The sequence below is a fragment of the Gorilla gorilla genome, chromosome 6 (genome assembly GCF_029281585.2).
Source record: "Gorilla gorilla gorilla isolate KB3781 chromosome 6, NHGRI_mGorGor1-v2.1_pri, whole genome shotgun sequence".
Lineage (NCBI taxonomy): Eukaryota > Metazoa > Chordata > Mammalia > Primates > Hominidae > Gorilla > Gorilla gorilla.
Genome location: NC_073230.2, coordinates 120,056,720 through 120,079,226, shown reverse-complemented (window position 1 = coordinate 120,079,226; position 22,507 = coordinate 120,056,720). Strand labels below are relative to the sequence as shown.

The 22,507-nt window shown below is 34.7% G+C and overlaps 2 protein-coding genes and 1 pseudogene across 9 annotated transcripts in view; 2 read left to right on the top strand and 1 right to left on the bottom strand.

Annotated features, from left to right (window-relative positions):
• Positions 1-22,496, bottom strand: part of LRRN3 (leucine rich repeat neuronal 3) — a 34,676-nt gene extending 12,180 nt beyond the window's left edge. The window contains exons 1-2 of one of the 2 annotated variants that reach the window (XM_004046055.4): positions 21,905-22,496; positions 13,463-13,544 (exon numbers count right to left, since the gene is read on the bottom strand). The gene's annotated coding sequence lies outside the window, so the exon portion shown is untranslated. The remainder of the gene's footprint in view (positions 1-13,462; positions 13,545-21,904) is intronic. The other variant, XM_004046056.4, reaches the window with a different exon arrangement.
• IMMP2L (inner mitochondrial membrane peptidase subunit 2) overlaps positions 1-22,507 on the top strand; it is an 888,292-nt gene that overhangs the window by 440,027 nt on the left and 425,758 nt on the right. The gene's annotated exons all lie outside the window — the stretch shown is intronic.
• LOC115935520 (uncharacterized) lies at positions 4,064-4,153 on the top strand (annotated as a pseudogene).

Below are 22,507 nucleotides of genomic sequence, written 5' to 3'. Positions count from 1 at the left end.
GGAGGATATGATAGGCATGTATACCAAAAAAAAAAAAAAGACTATTCTATATTGATTGCCATAAGTAAATGCTTTTATCAATCTCAGGAGGGAAGGTTTTGAAGCATAGATATGCTGTAAAAGGATGGCAGCAAAAAGGTTTTCAACTCATTTGTATTCCTTGATTAACTCAGTTTGACAGAATAGAAAGTCACTGGTTTGTAAAGAAGGTAAGGAAGCCTGTGGACAAGAGTCCAATGACCTAGTATAGATAGAGAATGAAGAACATTTTAGTTACAATATTATTACAGAAATCTTAAAATTATATTTTGGAGGGGAACATTCCTCTGAAGGAACTCAGAGTAGAAGGTTTCTGGGTAGTTCACTTTCTGTTCTGCATGTAATAAAATATTGGTTCTCATTGCTATTAAATAAAACAACACTAATATCAGTGTTTTACGTTTTTACTAAGAATTGAGAAGATAAAACATATGTTGAAAGAAAGGAAATAAAATTAGCTCCTTCAGTTTGAAAGAATTTTTTCAAATGCAATAAACAATAGACTAAATTATAGCACCACATTTTCGGGTGTGCTGGGGTTAGCTGATGCCTGCCATGAGTTCAGAGTTGGATGGTGCTTTTCTGTTACTATACCTAAGGGAGACGATAATAGCGATGTGGGCTGTATTTTTAGTGCCCTATAATAAGCATGGGATTGTTTGTCTATTTTCTTTTCAAAAGTGTGTCAGATTTCCCTCATGCTCTGTGGTTTGTTTCCTGCTTAAATTCCTGACAATCTGCTTTAAACAACATTGCTATATTTGTGTCCAGAGGATACAAAAAAGTTTTAAAAATAGAACAACATACATTCCACTGTAAGCTTTGAAAAAACTTCCTGAATTATGGCTTTGAGTTTCAACCAAGACATGGAGGCCATATTTATGGCTGTGTGCATGTTTGTGCATCTTTTTGTGAGTGGAAATTCATTACTGTACAGGACATGAGCTCTTTCCCTAACACTCGTGTTAAACGGTTAATGTGAGATGACTTGGTGGCACTCTGAAGTACGAAGTGACAGACAGAGTTAAAGTTCTTGCTGTATGCTAGGTCAGTGAAGCTTTGTCATTTATTTCCTGTGTGGAAATTAAAGGCACTATATTCAGGTTAAAGTTTTGCATTTTCAGGGCCAGGAGTGGTGGCTCATGCCTGTAATCCCAGCACTTTGGGAGGTGAAGTCAGGCGGATTACCTGAGGTCAGGAGTTCGAGACCAGCCAACATGGCGAAACCCAGTCTCTGCTAAAAATACTCCGTCTCTACTAAAAATACAAAAATTAGCCGGGTGTGGTGACATGCGCCTGTAAACCCAGCTACTCGGGAGGCTGAGACAGGAGAATCACTGGAACCCAGGAGGCAGAGGTTGCAGTGAGCCGAGATCGCACCACTGCACTCCAGCCTGGGAGACAGAGCAAGACTCCATCTCAAAAAAAAAAAAAAAATATATATATATATATATATAAAATATATAAATAAAGTTTTGCATTTCCTTTTTCCTGTCACCTAACTTAAAGGCATGTATTTTTTTCTTTTTCAGAGACAAGGTCTCCTTTTGTCACCCAGGATGGAGTTCAGTCACTTAACTTTATAGAAGCCTCACAATAACTCTTTACTTGAAGTTAATTATGTAGGACTACTTTATGTAGATGACTTTGCAAAATTTGGTTGCCTACAACCCCCTTGAATTCATTTAAAATTACTATTGACGCAGGGGGGGACATTAGTTGATTCACATTATTTCTGTTCGTAATGAGCTTTATGGTGAATTCTACTTTAATGTGTTTATAATATTTGACTACTATACCATTTAAGGACTAGTCTATATCAGGTTATGAACATTTGGGAAATATGAGATCCCCCAAAAGAGTGGCATAGTAAATGAAATACATTTTGCCTTATGTGTTGAATAGAGAGGGCTAAAATTAAGGGCGGGGGAAGTAAAAATACTAACGGGCCATTTTTTTTTTGGGGGGGGGAATGGAAAGCAGTGTAATTTGTGATGCCTACCAAATTTTAATTTTTGTTAATGGGCAATATAGGCCCTTGCTAACATTACCTTTTTTTTTTTTTTTTTTTTTTTTTTTTTTACAACTGCTGCCCATGAAGAGCATGGGCGATATGCCCACATAAGCGTCTTTTTGCAAGGTTGTACATGACTAGAGCACCAAAGGGAGTTCTAAATCTTAATGGAGAAAAAGAGTTCTTTCAAAACAGGGTTATAAATTTGCATTCATTTCATTCTTAGAAGCCCGGTGTTCATCTCATATGTGGATTAGGTGAAAGCTAAGTGACAAATCACCTGTTTGGGAAAATTTCTTAGTAGATAAACTCTTTCCAGATAATTTAGGATTATGTTTCAGACTATCAGTTTAGGCTCAGAAAAGCAAATGGTTTTATATTATGTTATAGCAGCTTCACAGGTTAGGATTTAATACATTTTTATGGATAAAATGAATAGTGTTAGATTATTGGATCTGAGTTAGGAGAAGAAATTTTCCCTTCACAGTGACATGATTTAAGATCTGGAATCCCTTAAATTTGATCTGGGACATTCACCTAACTTTACTTTTCCAATATGCCAAGACAAAATTATTTTGTGAAGGAAATTTATAATTAAATAACTGGTATTAAATTAATACCAGTAATGTCTATTGCAGTAATAGTTCACATTGCTCAGTCAAGAATTACTCAACATTAATTTCATATGTGTAAAAACATTCTTTGAACTTTAAGTTATTTGTATTCTATACTTATATGTTTGATATTTATACTTATGTTTTTATATATATTCTTCAAGACAGTTATGTAGTAAAGTTTATGCTAAACCATTTTGTGCTTGGAGCTCAACATCCAAACTGAAAAAGGAATAAAACTTTTTCATGATTTCTGTTAATTATAATTCATGACATTGGTTAGTAAGATATAATCTATATTTGTGATCATTCCTGGTATTGTTTATGTTTTCTTGGAAGATAAGATATTATTTCAGTGAATAAAAGCTATTCTAAATATATGAGAAGCATAATTAAACTTTGTCATAATAATGGATATGGACTTGAAAAACGTTAGTTTTGAGGTTTTCTTTAATGACTGATTCCTATCAATTGTGTGGAGAAACAAAGATTTGAAAAAGAATATCATTTTCCCTAATGATGTCTTCATGTCTGATATCCATGAACAGATAGGATCTTTGATGCTTTACTTATCTTTGCATATTTTAGTATAGTTCAGATCCTAAAGACTTTATTTTTTGAGACAGAGTCTCACTGTGTTGCCTAGGCTGGAGTGCAGTGGCGTGATCTCAGCTTACAGCAACCTCCACCTCCTGGGTTCAAGCGATTCTCCTGCCTCAGCCTCCTGAGTAGCTTGGACTACAGGTGTTCATCCATCATGCCTGGCTAATTTTTGCAATTTTAATAGACACAGTGTTTCACCATATTGATCAGGCCGGTCTTGAACTCCTGACCTTGTGATCCGCCCACCTTGGCCTCCCAAAGTGCTGGAATTACAGGCATGAGCCACCGCGCCCAGCCCCTGAAGACTTTTTAAGGGCCCTTTCCATTAACTTCAGTTTTCCATCATATAACAATAGCAACAAACAATGAAAACAGCGATAGTAGTCACAGTCATATTGTGCTACAATGTACAAATTCAGTTCAATTTTCATATATGACCTTATTTGATTCCCCTAATAATCCTGTCAGCATGTGCAGTTATATCCACTTTACAGGTGATAACTCAGAGAGATTTCATGAGGTGGTGAAAGTTGAAGGGGCATTATCAGTGATGGCTCCTGAACTCTATCCCAGGTCCTCGACTCCATTTTCAGGTCTCTTCCTGTGAGCTCTGTGTAATAAAGCTTTGTGTCGCAGATATATATGTACTGGATTGCCCCCTTACTAGTTGTTAATGAAACACCTTCGTGTCTAGACCTATGTCTTGCTCACTGAGTAAGCCTATACTTGTGTGCTGACTTGTCTTCTTTGCACAGTGAAATTAAATGATACTTTCTTTTAAAACTTAATTAAGATGCTTTTGTAGTTCGTAAGCATGATGATTGGGTTTTCTTGCTCTTGTATGAGATGTGCCTCCCTCATACCTTGGAAACCTGACTTGAAAAAAAAAAACTTAATTGTGGAAGGAAAGTTAATAGTTTATCACGTAGCTGGCAATGAACATGTTAAATTGTACTGAAAATGTTTTACACATTCTAGATGTTTGTTCTTTAATTTGGTCTTTAATTCTTCTTGATAATATCTTATTTACGGACCACCTTACTTAAAATATCCCCTAAAGTCATTCTCATTCTCACCATGTTGTTTTCTTTATAGATCATTTAAGACTGCTAGAAATTATTTGCGTTTTGTTTATTGCTTACTTCCCATCATCTCCACTAGAATGTTAGCTTTATTAAAGTTGTTTCTGTTTTGTTCAAAGCTATGGATCTCCAATGCCTAGCTAGAATATTGCCTGCTATTGTTGTTCAATAAATATCTACTGAATGAATGAATATCAGTTGCTTTTAATTATAAATTTCCATCTTATTATACATTTAAAAAAATTTGCTGTACAAGGTTCTCATTTGTGACCTTTGTTTTGTTGGTGAATGCTGAATTGACTCATGTGGTTTGTATGCATGAACTATTGAATGATGATGTAAGCTTGGCAAACAGAAATAAATATGTTTTTTTAAATTCAGGAGATTACAAAAGTGTAACAATATCCACTTTAGAAGGGTATAATTAAATCTGTGATTGTTTAAAAAGAATCATAAATTTCTTCTAAGCCAATGTCTACTCTCATTATATCTTGAATAAATCTGTTGTGAGGAAACTAATGGAGATATGTATGTTTTGTTCGTATATCTTTTTTACTTGAGATATGGTTTTCAATTGATTTTTATGTATTATATCTCTAGTAATAGCACAGTGTAGTGGGGGTATAAGATATACAGATTAGTTTCTTAAAATTTGTGACATTTGTATTTGGAGAACATAGAAAACCATGTAATTTAGGTTAAAATGTATTCTTAATGATTGGAAGTGCCACAGACTTTCAGAATTAATGTAAAAAGCTGTATCAACAACAAAAAGAGCAATAATAAACATTAATATAATTAAGTGTTAAGTACTGAGAAAAGTCCTCTAGAAAATTGGTTTGGTGTGGCTGCAGGCCAGACCATGCTTGTTGCCAGCTGATAGTGATCAAATGGAATACATCAGCAATCTGTGAGGTTTTTGTCTCCAAACCTAGACTGGGGTTAAGAATCTGCACTAGAAAGTGACACTTACAGAAGACACTGTACTTTAGGAGAAAACAACAACAACAGCAACAACAACAACAAAAACAGTATTGTAAAGAAAGCCATATATACTCGGTTAAGGAAAAGTTGATGCAAATCAAGACAATATCTGCTGTAAGTTGAGACTGGGAAATATTTTTCGTGCATAATTTCAGCAGAACTCTAAATCTATGCAGCACACATGAAACTAGTAAAATTTACTTAAAAGTTTAAGCTTTGCATGCTAGATTCTATAATATTATCTGCAGAATTGGAAATACTACAGCTTGACCAAGAGCTTTGAAATGGACAGCCAAATGTTGCAAATAAATCTTTGGGAGTTCATTATTAGCCAACAAAATTATTACTCACTAGATCTGAAATAACAAATCTGTGGCCTTGACATTTAATCAGAGCATGAAACGCATCTATTGAATTTCATATTTGAGATTATTACTTTACTAGTGCCCCAATTAAAGCATGTAGATTCTAAAATTCTATTCAGATAAAGTAAAATACAGAATGCTTGTTATACATGCACAGAATCTTTTTATTCATTGCTTCATGTTCCATTGCCCCTTCTTCAACATGCTTATATTGAGTTTTTAATGAACAGAAATGGCTTTAATATAAGTATACGAAGAACTATCCAGAATTTCTTTTTAGAGACAAAGGTGGTAAGAGGTTGAAACTGCCCATATTCCCCTGTGACTGATCAGTTGAATGTAAACTGTTTACAACAGAATGTTGAAAGGAATTTTCTACCTGCTGTAGGGCTGGCGTTGTAATGTAAGGCAATTTTACATGCCCATATAATTTAAATTATTAGACTTTATATAAAAACTTTTCTTCAAAGTCTGTCTAAAAAGAAAGAAAAAATGGGAGAGGAAAGAGAGAAGGAAGAAGGGAGGGAAGGAGAGACAGAGGGAAAGGGGAAAGAAGGAAGTTTCTGAATCTCTCCCACCTATCTTTTTCACATTCTAGTGAGAGAAATTCTAAGTATTGTCTATTCATGAGCATCTGCAAATCACATTGCAGCTTAACTGTCTCTTCTCTGATTTAATAGAAACTTTGATTGTTTTCTAGGATTTACATCCAGAGTAATTGTTTTTGCATTTTAATATAGAAAGAAGTAGATTGAATACATGCATAACATATTAGAAATGCTATTAAGCAAATGATTCTGTGTGGTACTATTGAATGAATGTTTTCCTTTACTCTTCTAAACAAAGCACACATTTCTCCAATTATTTTTAAATTGAGAACAGTGGAAAAGAAATCTATTTGTGTGTTGATTCCATTTTTTTTGGTATGATTAAATGGTACAGCTGAAGTCTTATACAGTATAGTCAGGTACTTTTCTCTGCAAGATCTGTAAGGGCAGTTTTTATGTGCATCCTAGATATACAGTATTTTCACACACTGAGACTTTAATTCCTGTTATCTTAATATTATTTATAAGTCCCTCACATCTCTTAGCAGCCATACTTCACCAACTCTTGCCCTATTTGAGTCTCCACCTCAAAATAGCAAGCCTTTCACTCAAGCCTAGGGCAGTGAGAAGTTCATGAGAAGTTTCCACATGGCAAAAATGGTGATGGTAGAAGACATATCTGTTTTTCATTTTATTTGTTTGTTTTTAATTGGACTGTTTTTCTTAGAGAGTTTCTCAAAACCAGTGAGTTTCCAGAGAGAAGAGATTTCTATTATTTCAAGGGCTGATAGTTAAGATCTTTCAAAAAAGTTGACCTTCCCACATCAGACCAATATCTGTAGAGTTTGAAAAGTTGTCAAACTTGCCATTAAATAAGGAGAACAATGACTTGTGCTTCAATTTTTCCACATTCAGGGCTTTGAGTGTTCCAGATACTTTGCTTCTTCTCTTAGTTCCCAATTGAGAAGTAAGTAGGTAAAGGATGAGTATTCCTCCCATTTTATTTAGCATGTAGGTGCTAATTTGTCTGCTCCAATGTGCACCAATATTGGTATTATATGTTCTAAGGTCCTCTGCTGTATCCTTGGAAAAAGACTATGTTATGTGTTACTGTCATATTACAAATACGTTTCTAAGAAAATTAACTGCCTATTATTTGTACTTGCTCTTGTTTCTGATTCAGAAAAATAAGCTTGCCCTTGCTGGTGCATTAGGAATTGAGATGTTGTGTATTCCTGGGAGTGTCATGCGTAGATTTGATACATACATCAGTGGAGTTAAACTGGCTAAAAGAGCTGTCAATGATAAAAAGTGGGGATGCTATAAAAGACAATGGCCCTATCACATTCATGTGACTAGATATAGGCAATCTATATCTATTTCTTTTATATTTTTATGGATTTTTTTCTTTTCACCTTTTGCATAAATTGGTAGTACACATAATATAAATGCAAACAACAGAGAGCAAGCCCATTTTTAAAGCTATGGGAAAATAGACCTGTCAGGAGATTTGTTCAATTTAGGGTAGGAGGAAAAACAAAAATACATGTTGTATTTGTTTCTTAGAAAGTACTCTAAGGGTGTTTTCCCCCCAGCCAGCTAAATTGCATGTGGCAGTTGCTACAGCAACCCATTTTTGTGATTTGCAGAATAAGGGAGCAAACCAGATGTAAATTGTCCGTCAGTAAGTTTCTGTTGTCATGGAAGATGGTAACGTATGCAGTCTCATTTGGTCAATTTATGTACTGTTGTGGTGTATTGATCTATCTGCTCTTTTCAACATGCTGTCATGAATTAGTATTCCATTCTTTGGATGCATAATTTCGGAGTTTGTGAGTTTTATACATGATGTTAACTGAAATAACTATATGTCAGATTCATAGAAGGTTGTTGTTGCAAAATGAAGGTTATTTGACATCTGTTTTGTAATTTTTCAGCCTATTGACATAAGAATTCTTTATTTCATGAAGAAGAATCAAATTAATTTTTAAAGGGCACTTCAAAGGTTTTGTGGTTATTTTATTTGAAAACACATATTTACAGTCTACAGAGTTAAGAATATATTTTTGTCTCAATGAGACCTTTAGTAAGGAAATAGGAAATAGCTCTGGACTGGGAGCTTCTGGAATTCTATGGTCATGCCTCTGCTCTTTGCATTCTGGCAAGTAGATTCACATTTTAGACTCAAATCACTTGTAACAGCTATTATATTTGGAACTCCCCATCTCTTCTTTTTGTTTTTCTTCCTCTTTTGTGTGAGAGACTGTCCCCTTCTCTCTGCTTTCTTTTTCTTTCTTCCCCACTGTTCTAGAAGCCATGACCCTCTCGTTCTAAATAGATTTTGCCCTGCTTCCAATGAGGCAATGAGATGCGAGGCTGGGTATTTCTATGCATATTTTTAATTTGATAGGAAGTGTAGCTTACAGCTTATTGTGAATACATTAACATCTCATCGCTTGTGACAAGTCCTTCACACTTTTCATCCCTACTATTAATTTTCCTTTTCTCCACATTTAAAAATTTTTCTTTAGCATTTGCTCCCCGAATCAAAAAGACTAGATAGGGGAATTAATGATGAGACTTTTCAATTATTTAGCATGATTTACAACTATTGCTGGCAACCATACTAAGTAGTTTCACATATAATATCCCCTCAGCCTTTTAAAAAATTGATATCAGCTTCAATAGAAGTGATGGTATTAGTTACTAAAGTGACATCATATCAAAATGTATAAACATGGAGCATTATCAACAGAAGTGAGAACAATTTCTAGAACAAAATGTAGAGTTTGGTAAATCTAAAGCAGATAACAAAATAAATTGTTTCATTCTCTACAATAAATTTGAACTGTGGATTACAGAAGTAAACATTTACAGGAAATTGGGACACAGAGGGAGTGGGAGAAAGAAAATCATATGACTTTTGTCTCTCCCCTACCTGGAGTTTCATCATTTCCAACTCTGCAAAATTGGCTCAAGATGCAAATAGTAAAGGCGTGTATGTGCATGCATGAATGAAGGAAGGTATCCTCCAGCAAATTTGCCTTTCAAAAAAGTTGCCTGAATATAGGCCCAAACTCAGAGATATGAAGAGTTGTTATTGCTGGGGAAGTGAAAATGAAAATGTAACTTTTCGTTTCACACACATATTACAGGAGTACCCCTTTTCAGTGTTCCCATTTTGTTCCACATTTAACCCTAAAATTTCTTGAATTGCCAATACAAATGCCTTATTTTGCTCTCTGGTACTCTCAAAATGGTGTTCAATAGAAGCAGCCTAGTCATTAAGGGATCAGGCATGGACTCCCGTCCTTTCTGTGCTGCTGCCATGTCATTGTTTCCTCATCTACTGAAAGGTGAGTGATAATGGTACCTACTTCAAAGGAATGTTGTGAAAATTAAATAAAATAATGCGTTAAAAATTCATAGTATAAAAAAGTTCTTCTGCACCCGACACATACAGAGTGGTTACTAAATGTTAATCACTATCATATTAAGAAGTCATCATACGGATAAGAACTCATTAGAATTTGCTGTAACTTAAACTTACAGGTGAAAATATTGGAACAGGAGAAATGACAGAACAAAATAGAACTACTTAAATGTCATTTGGCTCTGATTATCATAAAAGGTTGTAGAATTTTACTTGCCTAATAGATATTTTTCTGGTTATTTCTGTGAAAATAATTCTAAAAATGTATCACGCTATTTACCATGTTAGTTATATGACATGTCTTAGAAGAAGAAAAAATCCTTGGAAAGCAGGTGCAAATCAGTGTGGCTAGACTTAGTTAAATGTTTGTAAACTGGTAAAAACTATTAGCAGTTGGCAAATATTTGAAAAAATCCAATATTGGTCTGTGTGTGAAAGTATAAATGTATACGTGTATGCTTGTTGGCAACGGAATAGATAGAGATAAAGAAGTACAATTATTAACTATAAATCTGCAGAAATGCTAATACAGGTTTTTTGAGATGATGGAGTAATGCAGTTGTTATTTCTTGAGATATAGTTACATTTTGCAGGAAACAAAGTCTAATAGATATTGTTAAAATTTAACAACATTCATTAGTACTCACGCAAAATGCTAATTAGAGTACAAATAAGAGAGAAATGAAAACTGTGAAGTCACTATGATAAATGGACACTGTAGTCTTAAAAAAGACCATGTTATTGTCAGCAATTTTTAAACTTTAGCAACTCAAGGGCTTGAGTGCTTATTGTCCTATACTATATGGTCTTTTAAGGGGAAATTTACATTGGGGGTTTAATTAACATTTAAAAAATAAGTTTACAATGAGATTTATAATTTCAAAGATTGTAATTATTTTATACATATTATGAAGTCTTTTATGACCCTAGCAAAGAGGATTAGTGAAGAATGGTTTCGGAGCTTTTTAAATTTGAGATGGAATGTCCCAGAGTAGTGGAAGTTTCTAATAGAATAGCACGAAGAAGCTGGATTATTCTATTTATTTTTTAGATAGGTATGAAACTTCAAACTTGCTATTTCTTGGTTTCCATTCTTTTATTATACTTGTGGGCTTCCATTTAGTAATTTTTCTCTCTCTCTTTTATTTGACTGATTTAAAACAAAACAAAACAATGCTTCAGCTAAAATCACTTTAGGGCAAAAATTCAAAACTCCAGACTCAAGTAATTAACATGTTTGATGTAAAGCAGCAGCAACACATCACTGTCAATAAAATGACAATCTAAAGAGACATCTTGAAAACTGACTGGATGACAGTGAATTGTGCTTCTGCTAAACTCCAGTAGCTAAGAGGTTCCACAAATATGGGCCCTTCACAGATAAGGCACTGCTGAGTTTCTCTATAGGGTTGAGTTTGGGAAGTTTTGGTCATCATGATGCATTAAAAAAAAGAATGATTTGACAGGAGCATATGGTCCAAACTTTTTAAAACTATAATCATAGTCAATGTGCTATGAAATACCCACTGGGTAAGGATTGAATCACCTGGTTTTGGTTCTAATTATGTCTGTAAGTCACTTTGAACAAGTGACCTAAAATCTGTAAAATCTGTCCCAATATAGGGATTTTGTTATATTCTGACTCATTTTTTATTAAAGAAATTGACAGGCAGTGTAGAGTTTACTCATTAATCATATTGGCGGCAGTTTCTGTGTGACCCTCATTTGAGTTCCATATGGAGTGAGATATAGTGTATGAAAATTAGAGTTCATGAACATGTGGGCAGAAGAGGTTTGTCCATTTTTGGTAGATGTTTCTCCTAAGGATACATAACCTAGTACTCTACAGATATCACCTGACTGCCAAGAAATGACTGTGGATGGCATACCTTTTTAGATTGGGGGCAGTAGAGATAGGAACTATGTTTACCACAGCCTTACATTATTACATATTAACTGAGACCATTTACTTTGAATGTCCCAGTCAGGTCCCTTAAAATCAAACCCCTAACTCATTTAGCTATACCCTCTTCTCAGTCTTCTCAGGGAAGACACAAGACAATATACCTATTGAACCTTTATTTTTCTTGTATATTTCACAGGAAATATACAAGACAGTATACCTATTGTACCTGTTGTACCTATGTATATTCTGTATTAATTCGAACGATTGTCTCAAGTAATTTATTTTTTTTACTAAATCTACAACAAAAATGGTAGATAGTGGACAAAGGAAAAAGACTTGAATCTTAACCCAATAATTCTGTAACTTTGTACAGAAAATAAGTATGGATTCTTAGGTGTTACTCTCACAGATTCTGAGATCATACATTAAAAGTACCCAAGTGAGTTTGGTAGTACATCATCACAGACATAAATATATGATTCTGCTTGTTGTATCTTATAGACATTATTGCTTATCAGTATGCCAAGGTTCTGTTCAATGACTAGGGATGTATCTATATCATGGTCATTGATTAAATGACCATGAGATGAAATGTCTAAATGAATAAGTGGTAAGATATTATCTTAGAATATTTCTTCTTTCAAAGACATAAAAGTCTATATCAAGTAAAATCCAGAGCAGCACATTGCTTAAAAACTAAATATGATGATGTGAAAAGAAAGCACCATGCTTAAATGGGGTTGAGAATTCGATATACTGCTAGCAGGTGTGGAGGCAGAATGTGGTGATCAAGGAGGAGGAGTTACCATTCCGGACAGGAAAAATTCTTTATGGGGGAATTTTAAACTTATGAATGTTCATCATCTTTACAAAATATAGAAAGATATTTAAAAGTTTTCAAATATTTTCAAAACTGGTGAGCAACATTCAGGGCTGAAAGAATAAGGTTAAAACATTGTTCTACTTGTTCAATTTGCAAGATATTTATGGTCAATAAAACTTTCCTTGTTTCATTACTGATTTCCATTCCCTAAGAAATGATAAAGATCTTAGATGTTCATAAATCCTCCTGGAATTCAACCATGATATTTTTACATACATTACACTTCTAAAATTACAAAAACAAAAAAACCTTAATCCAATTCAGCCAGAGCCTAAATTTTTATCTTTTGGCTGTATGCATTTTCAACAGATTAATAAGAATGTTTAAGTAGAAAATCCACAAGTAATACTTTTAGATTAGTTGAATTATATTAAGTGTTCATTATCATTATATTATTTATTAAATAATATTATACTAATCAGGTTGCACCAATGTGGTAAAACTGTAAAGTTTGATGCATTTATTATATTTATTTTAAATCTATATATGTTATAAATATTTTAATATATATTTTCATTATATATATTTTATTATATATAAAGTTTAAGCATATTATTATATATATATATACTCCTGATCTTGGCTGAGAAGTTTAAAACTGTAGAAAGAGCCTGTTGTTAGATGCTTCTGCATAAAAAGTCAAATGCTTCTCTAAGGATAAATATATTATGCTTATTCTAAGAAATATGTGATAAGGCATTGGGTACAGTGTACACTGCTTGGGTGATGGGTGCACCAAAATCTCAGAAATCACCTCTAAATAATTTATTCATGTAACCAGACACCATCTGTTTCCCAAAAACCTATTGAAATTGAAAAAAAAGAAATACATGCTAAGGAAGACACCATAACATGGGCTTCAGAGTCAGACATTCAGGGTTCAAATCAGGACCTTTCCAATGAGTGAAGTTGGGCAAATGCTTCTCCATTTCAAGCCTCAGTTCCCTCATGGTATCAAAGTGAAATGAGGTGAGTTGTACAAAGAGCTTACCCAGGGTCCGGGCTGTGGAGCATGTTAAATAAATGTTGCCCAACATCTTCCTCTTCTTTCTCTTTCTCCTCCTCTTCCTCGTCTTTGTTGTATGTAAGAAGTAGCAGGAAAAAAACCCCAAAAGTTTAATTTTAAATTATACATGTCCTTCTTTATTTCTTACATGTTAGGTTATTCATGATTCACAATACTTTAACCTTTTATCACCTCAAAATTGAATTTCTTTTTTTAGTTGTCTAATTGCTTATAATTAAAAAAAAAAACTTCATTTTGAATAGAAAATATATGTTGATGTGAGCTCTCTAAACTCCATTTTTAATCACTGGAGGAATCCTCAACAACATTTTTGCTTTAATTTTACATTCAGATTTTGTTTTGTAGGACAGTCAAGTTGAAGGACTCCCCTGATAGCCCTTTCAGGAGGTGACATAGCAAGAAATGCTGAAGTTTTACAAACAGCTAGTATAGAACGCTTCTACTAAAGTTTTAGGTTTGGCTCAGCATCCTCAGTTTGAAAAGCAAATTACAGCTTTCGTCAATTAACTTTGCAGGGCTAGGAGCTTATTCATACTGAAGAAGATTGATGAATTTCATTGAAAATTGATGCTCATAGTAGCAATGAAATTGTATTCAGACTATTTTCATCTTCATCATTTAAAAGAGAATGCATGAGGGGAAAAAAGTGTCTAAAATTTGGAACTAGATACAAGGAAAGCTTATTATAAATAATGAAATTTGAGACCAATGAGCTAAGTTTTGCATTTTTCTTTTGTGTCACTTATTATACTGCATGACCTCAGGTGAAGAAGTATGTTGACTTCCACTCGATGGAAAAATGATGACAGAGGAAGTTATAAGCTGCCAGTTCACAGGTCTAGCTGTGAATTGAACTACAAAAAATCATTTTAGTTAATCTAGTGGATAGCAAAACTCAGATATAAATAATTAAAGCATCACTCCTTTCTCAGAAAGAAAAGAAGAATCCTACAAAGGTATAATATTCTAGTATGAGCAGAATGCATGATATGAAACTAGAAACAGAGTTACTGTATTTTGATAGAGAATCTGACTCTTGGAAGGCGATATCAACTAGCTATATTTAGGCAGTACCAACGGGAGGCAGTGTTGCCTCATGCACAAAGGCTTGTTCTTTCGAGCTAACTGACCTAGGTTCCTTTTCGTGTTCTTCATTAGTTATGGCAAGTTACTTTTCTTCTCTAAGCCTTATTTTTCACGTTGGTAAAATGGGTTAAACATAGTGCTTACTTAGTACGGTCGTTATGAAGATCAAATGAGAAAATGTATGTTAAGTGCTTAGCATAATGTTTGGCACAGAAAATGCTTGTATGTTGTAAATGAGATCTGCCAGTATTATTACCATTCCTTTAGCCAGTAAAGGATTGTCTAAGAGAGATGATGTGGTTTGAACGCATGAGGGCTCTGCTTACATTAATTTATGTCAGAACATTTGTTTTAATTCATCATTACTTTGATTATTTTGCCGAACAGCAGCATATTATGGTATAATTTATAGCCTAAATATAAAAATGAGACTTTGATATTTACATAAATTTTGCTTCCTCATTAAAAAGTAATTGATTGAGGAAATGGTTTGGAAAATGCCTCACTGATTTTAAAAAGTTAGCTGAACATCACCTTATGAAACTCTTTAAACAACTGTGGTGTTTGTGTAAAAAATATGTGAGTAATAAATGACAATAAGAGGAACAAATATAAACTATGTGTTTGGTAAGTGAGTCAGTTCAGCTAGTCACACAACAAATTGACTTGGATGATGTTTATATCTTATAATGGCATTTTATATATTTTTCATTCAAGAATGACTGTGAATAGAGCTTTCAAAGTTTATATGTTCTTAGAGTATGTTTATCTTTCATATATGGCAGTCACCTTGTTTCGCTCTTTCCATTCTGTTCTGTTGCACTTTCTTTTCAATGCTACAGCATTGTGACCTAGACTCAATTCTCTTTTCGCTTGCTCTATCTTTTTTGTTCTCAATGCCTTGGGCACCTGCAGTTTAAGGTCATTAACCCCTTGGCCTTTGTAGAAATCAAAATATAATCTGTGTAGATATATATTGAAATTATTTCCTGCAACTATTGAAATTTCAATAAAGGTCATTGTGGTTCCATGTATTCTACAGATGTTGAATACTTTTTGTAGAACATGTTCAGTGTTTGGTGTTTCTGAGTGACTGAGTTTTGATAAAAATAGAATTAAACTTAGACCCCATTAACACTCCATATTTCGGAGGCATATAAATATAGCGATACAGTAAACAGTCTAATGACATAAAAACATGAATTGTATGTTTGAAAAATACATGTCTATTTTTAACATTTTTTTTTTTCCTTAAGAAAGGTAAGCTGAAAGTTAGTTGACAATGTTATTTAAATGCTTTAATCTCTCAACATTATGAGACTATAAATTATAGAACAAATGTTACCCCAAGGAATGAATCCTAAAATATTTGCCTCTATTTCATTATAGTCGTTGTTAATTTGATAATTTTAGAAAAAAGTTATAAGTCCAAATCAAACCTGTTTATCACAGTGAAAATGAAGTCTCTTAAATGTCTTCTATAGTTAAAATATCTACTATTATTCATGTCACTTGTAAGTGTTGTGAGTCCCAAGCTTCACGTTAGGGGGCTTAATCCCTGGAGAACACATTCTGCTGTTCCTGAAGTCCTGTTTTGTACCAGTTGGGAAACAGTGCCTCTTCCATTGTTCCTCAGGGAATTAGATCCCAGGAGCTTCAGGCCTTTGGAAATAGAGAATGTTGCCTATTGATACTAACCTTTAACTGATTCAGTGGGCCTTTTTTATGCAAACATGCAAAAAGTGGTGATGTTTACACTCTTCCCTGAATAGAGTAGCTGATTATCTGTGGAATGCTTCACCTCCTGGAAGTAAAGCGTGAAATGACAAACTTTAAAAGATTTTTTAAAGGGATTTTTATTCATTTTAAGGTCTATATTACTTTTGACAGACACAGTCTTCCCTAGAAAGGGCTCACAGAATAATGTATGTAAGTTTGCTGTCATTTTGACTTTAGTAGTTTATAAATATACCAGTTTACTTTCAAATTAAGTAGTATTTTTATCTTATTTAGTGTGTCATTTTCAACCCAAGACAAACCAGAAAGGAGATGCTAAGGAAGTTGCTTTTATGTTGACACTTGATCCATTGGGGGTTCTTAAGTGACTTTGGAGACTTTGTTCATAATTTTTAGTAACCTGGAAAATCCCTAAATAATTTACTCATCTCATTTTATCCAGTTTTTGAGACCTTTGCCAAGTATCTGTTTATCAAAGTGCTAATGCTGTCAGACAAACATATGGATGAGTAGGTAGAACAACATACAGTCTTTTTCTCCAAGAATAGATGTTGGTTGTGGGTTTTGTTTTGTTTTTTTTTTAAATTTAACTCAGGCATAGCAATAGCTGTGATTTAAATTAAGAAATAAAGATTTTAATTTGCAAAAATCTATCCAGATATAGTGTGGTATGGTACAAAGGACATAGTTGTTGGAAGGGTAAGATCTAGAGTGGAAGTTCAATAAAAAGGGAACTAACATTTATTACTAACTTCAGAAATGCCAGGGACCAGTGCTGCACCCATATTTTCTTCTACTCTCTGGAGTCAGAGACCCTTGCACCTCAACATGCTAGCAAGTCTCTAACCTCACAGAACCTCATTCTCCTGTCTTAAAGATGTTAATCATCATCATATCTACCCTACTTCACCAGATTGTTGTGAGGAGCAAAGTAATTGTTGAAAAATTGCTCTGTAAATGGTAGAGCTTTAAACAAATATTCACAATTATTGTGTTTATATTTTGTATCCTTCTTACAAGTTGAGTCAATTAATTACTATTATGTTAAGCAAAATTTGGAGAGCACATTTAAAAACAGAGAAATTTGCCCAAAAGAAAAGAATAGGATTGTGATATTAAGGAGATATCATTGCCTACTGGAGCTCTCACTCTGACTCTAGAAATCAAAAAGTAAGTTGGGATGGAGTAGGGGAGGGAGAGAGGGAGAGGGATTGCTGTCCTGATAATATATTTATTGTTTTCCAGTGAGATGTATAAGCAAAGCATGGATCCTGAGAGTGGACACTGTATATAAAAAAAAGGGCACATGTTAAGTGCCTTAAATTATTTACAGTGAAACCAAGTAAAAACAGATGTGGAAAGCCTCTTCAGAATTCTTGGAAAACCTTAAAACTTACAGTGGATGATCAATAGCTGAGTCTCTGTAAGTGAAGGATAGCAGTATTATTATTAACATGTTTTAAAAACAGGGCAAAACTCTAATTTTTATGACTTTACAGAATATGGTAAACTATATTCAAATGATGAATTATGGGTTTGAAATATTTGGGTGTTATATACTTAATAAATCATTGCTGCTTCTATTATTGAATATTGGCTTTTCCTTTTAGAATATTTGATTATCTGAATAAATATTTCTCTTTTTTGCACATATCTGTGAATTTGGGTGGATTTTTTGCACATAGGAGGTTTTTGAGAAAACATTATTTTTGAAAGACTAAGGAGGCAGAATTTTAATGGAATTCTGGAGGAAGTATTGTAAGGAGTTCTAACCTAGGCCTCTCCAATAAATAGCTGGGTGAATACAAAGTATAATATATTACATTATAACCCTTTCAGCCTCAGTTTTTTTCACCTATCAAATGAACATATTAGACTAGCTACTAATGTCTCTTTCAGTTCAAAAATTTTATTCTATGAAAGCATGTCTCCCCTCTTTATTCCCTGTCTCCTGAAGCTGTGTCATGTGTTTTTATTAATGGCACCATAGAAAATTCTTCCCTTATTATGGCCTAAAGATGAATTAACATAATAGCAAGCAGGTGTATACAAACTTGACAATTATGCAAATATAGTAAATGGCCCTGTAGGTACTGTACTTCTTCAGAAAGATTTGAGATGGGCATTAAGTCTTCCTTGTTAATCCTGTATTTAATGACCTCTAAATAGCATCTATTGAGACCTTCCGTTCCTTTCAACAAGTTAGAAAAACATTCCGATTTATCCCTGTTCCTTTTTTCCATCCTCTGGCACCAGCTACTGTCTTTATATTAGAATTTGACTTCCTTTCCTTTCACATTGTGGCTAAAGAAATAATTGTTATCATGTTTTACTAGTGACTTTGTAGATGTCTAACAAGACATCACTTTATCAGAAGGAGAGGAGAGGAATTCCCTGAGCTCTGTGCAGGAGCTACGTTCAGTTGTTATACAGTGAAGCTTTCCTAAGTACTCATTGCATAGCCAATATCAGAGAGCTTTATCTTTGACAGCACTGACAAGATGTACTGATGTGCCTAGAGTTTACCTGCTTTATTTAGTTTCATGTACAAAAGAGTGATACATAAGTAGCTAAACTCTCAGAACCAGGTCTACATGGAACATTTTAGTGTGCTGTACACATGTCTAGTGTTTCTTCAGACTGGCTGGAGCCACATTATTTTAAATCATTTTAGAGGAGCATCCTTACTGAGGCTAGAAGTAGGAACTCATTTTTTAGTCTGCTATTAGCTTTCTTTTAATGACCTCCTTCAGATTCACCAACAGATACCTCACCTATGCCCATTTTCAGGGGCTGCTAATTAAGTAATAACATTTAACTTACATAAGTGTTTTTTTTAAAACGAAACTCCGGTTATAGAGCTTTCTGATCAACTTAGATTGTAATAAATACCATAGTGCCATGTTACACAGGAATGTTACACCCAAAAAAAATTCGGATTCGGGGGGAGGAGTGAAACATCAAACCCATCACATGGCAAAAGCAAAAGATGTTACAAAAAAGGAAAGAACAAAGAAACAGTGAAATATAGTTAGTGCATCATAAGTTGATCACCTTTTTTGTAGGTCACTAAATTGCTGGCCTGGAAGGCTGGTAGCACCGTTTATTAAGCCATTAACAACAACTACCACCACCTCCAAATAAAAAATTCCACCTACTCATCAGCATTCTAACTCAGCATGTTGCCTTTGACAAGCGACACCCTGAAAAAAATGGTCCTTTGAAGCTTGTCTTGCCAGGAAGCTGCTATTTCTGGTATAGTTACATGATTTGGGGAGACTATAGGTAAATCTTCCAGTCATACACATATGTCCATCATCTGGCATTCGTAGGTGCTGATCAAATCACCAAACTCACTGGCACACACTGAGTGGCAACACCAGGGGCCTGGAGTGTTGGTATTTCTCAGACTGAAGTGGGCACATTACTGATCTCTGTAATCCACAAAATATGTATGTGAGCTTTACTAAGGTTAAAGAGTGAATCCACTGTTCTTAGGTGTCATCGATTGCAATTTTAAAATAAGGCGGGTTAGATTTAAGAATGTGTGTCTGGCATGCAAACTTTCCCTGGAAAAGGTCTAAGAAAAACTGAAATAAATACTGCAATGCTACATTATATAGGAGTTTGAAATCAGAGGGTTGAGTATCTACTTCAAGTCTTTTCCTCTTGGTTAGGAACTTAGGAGGTACCTCAAAATATCAGATCTGGTCTGTTTCAAAAGCAGCACTTTTAATAAATAGCAGAAAAGCAAATAAAACACTTTTTCCTTTTTGTAATAAATCATTTTGGGTTTTTTATAGATTGCATGTGGCATTTGAGGCAGAGCGAGCAAAGCTGCCAATATTGCAAGCTGATGCTTCAGCACCTTTCATTTTTCTCTGAGCAGGAACCCTCTTCTTAAACTTGTTCATTTTACAGAGAGAAAATCGAAGCCACTGGCATATTGTCAGAGCTGCTTTATTGTCATCATTTACAAAGGTCACTGGAATTAATTGACTTCTCATATTACATGTTGTAAACTGACTCATTTTTTTGACACGTTTATGGGAAAGTGGCAGGATCTAAGTAGCTGGTTATTGTCTTTTTGCTTTGGCTTATATTACAAACTAGGAAACCAATAATAGCTCTGAAATCACAGTTGTGGAAAAAAATAACCCACAGTTTCAAAGAAGCTGACTCTGTTAACTGTGTGGTTAGTTGAACTAAAAGAAGGCAGGAGAGAGCTCCAGAAGATGAAATACAAATGCTAGGTTTCTTTTACTGTCTTTCCAGGACCCAGTAAAGAGGGCAGTGAATGTTTCCATGAATATCCTCAATTGGTGTTGTCTGTTTGAAAGCATATTCTAAGTAGCTGGCTTCCCTTTACAAGATGGGAAGTAAAAATTAACCCACACTGAATTCCATGAATCATCAATACATGGATGCTCATAGAGTTTACTGAGAGTAATTCTGTCTCAAAGGCATTGCTTCTGAAACTAAAGATGAGAAATATATCAGTAATATTTATGGTACCAGAGCACACTATTTTCTAGGTAGATATTTTGAACCTTTATTTCTATTTTTGTTTTCACATTATCCCCTTTTCACTAAATTAGGACGGTTCTACTCATATTCATAGCCTGCTTTCACTGAAATTAGAGGCAGAGAAACAAGGACATATTGTTAAAAATGAATAAATTAGAGCCGAATTAAGCCATCCAGCTCAACAACAGCAAAGGGAATACAGCAGTTGGTTAGAATAAACAATTTTCTTAAATAGGAAATGTACTTTAAAGCCGTCCTGCTGTGATCCTGTTAATTACCAAAGATTAGAACTCTTCTGGTTCATGGGATCCTTTCACCTAGTGTATGGCAGTTCCAGCTGCATTAGCAATCAGACATTTGCACTGTCCCTTCAGACCAGCGAGGGGATGTTATTAAAGGGAAGTCATTTACCCCAGTCCGTAAGATGTAGCCTGGCAGAAATTCAATAACTGTTTGTGATATGCTCATTCCGCTACTCTGCTTAGTGGTTTAGCTCTTAACATACAACAGCATTTGCCTTAATTTGCATCCGCTGGATGAGACAAAATAAAAATGCCCCATTTGGTGGGTTGATTTCAAAACAGAGAATAATGTGTGATCTGCTTTTCACTACAAATAATGTGAAGAAAAAGGAAAATTGCACCCCCTCACCCGTGACTCTCCTCTCCTCTCTCTCTGTCTCCTCTCTGTCTTCTCTCTTCCCCATCTCCTTCTCTCTCCCTCTCCTCCTCTCTTCTCCCCCACTGTTCCCTTCTCTTCTGTCTCCCTCCTTTTTCTCCTCCCCCCAACACTGCTTTTTCTCTCCCACTCACATCCTCTAATGGGCATTCAAGCTAGTAAAATGCATGTTGGAGAATCTCACAAACACAGCTAGGCACACACAGAGCCAGCTGGGTTTTGCATGTGAATTTCTTCTCAAAAGTGCAATAAAAGAAAAATGCTCTTAGAATTCAGACAAGAAGAAGACATCAAAGGAGGATTTAGGTGTAAAAACATGATCATCGAAGAGACAAGAAATAGAACGTATTTTAAAATATATGTGTATTTTAAACTTACCTTGAAAAGCAGTTTCAGTGCTAGCCCACCTCCGATGTCCTTGCGTGCTGGATTCCTCAGTTCCTTGGTTGAGATAATCACATGGTTGTGTTCTTGCCCGGTATAAATAGGTGCATTTGTGTGTCTGTGTAACAAAGTGTACACAAATATGTACTATAGATATGCACACATGCACGCAATCTTATCTCTCTATTTTAAAATATAAAGGAAGGCAGGAGGCTGCAGCCGGGATTCCTTCTTTTTCCTGGAACTCTTTTTCTCAGTCGGCAGGCTGAGGCTCTCAATCCAGTGAAGAGAGATCCTGTGAGCTGGCTTTATTTTTCCTTGTTTCCATGGTGGTTAGTGGTGCATCGTTCACCCGATCAGTTGTCACACTGACATGGTGCTGCCTGCTCAGCGGTCATTAATAACTGAACACCCTCCACTCCCCAGAGAGGAGCCAATCGCTTCAGACAGCCAAGATGTAGCACTCGCAGCTGCTCCAGTCTGGTTGGCTGAAACAAACTGTCTGTTCTATGACACTGCTGCTTAGGATACAAATAAATGAAACAGGCTTGCATGTTTTCCTAGGTATCATTTTCCTTCTTTTTTTTCCTTTCTGAG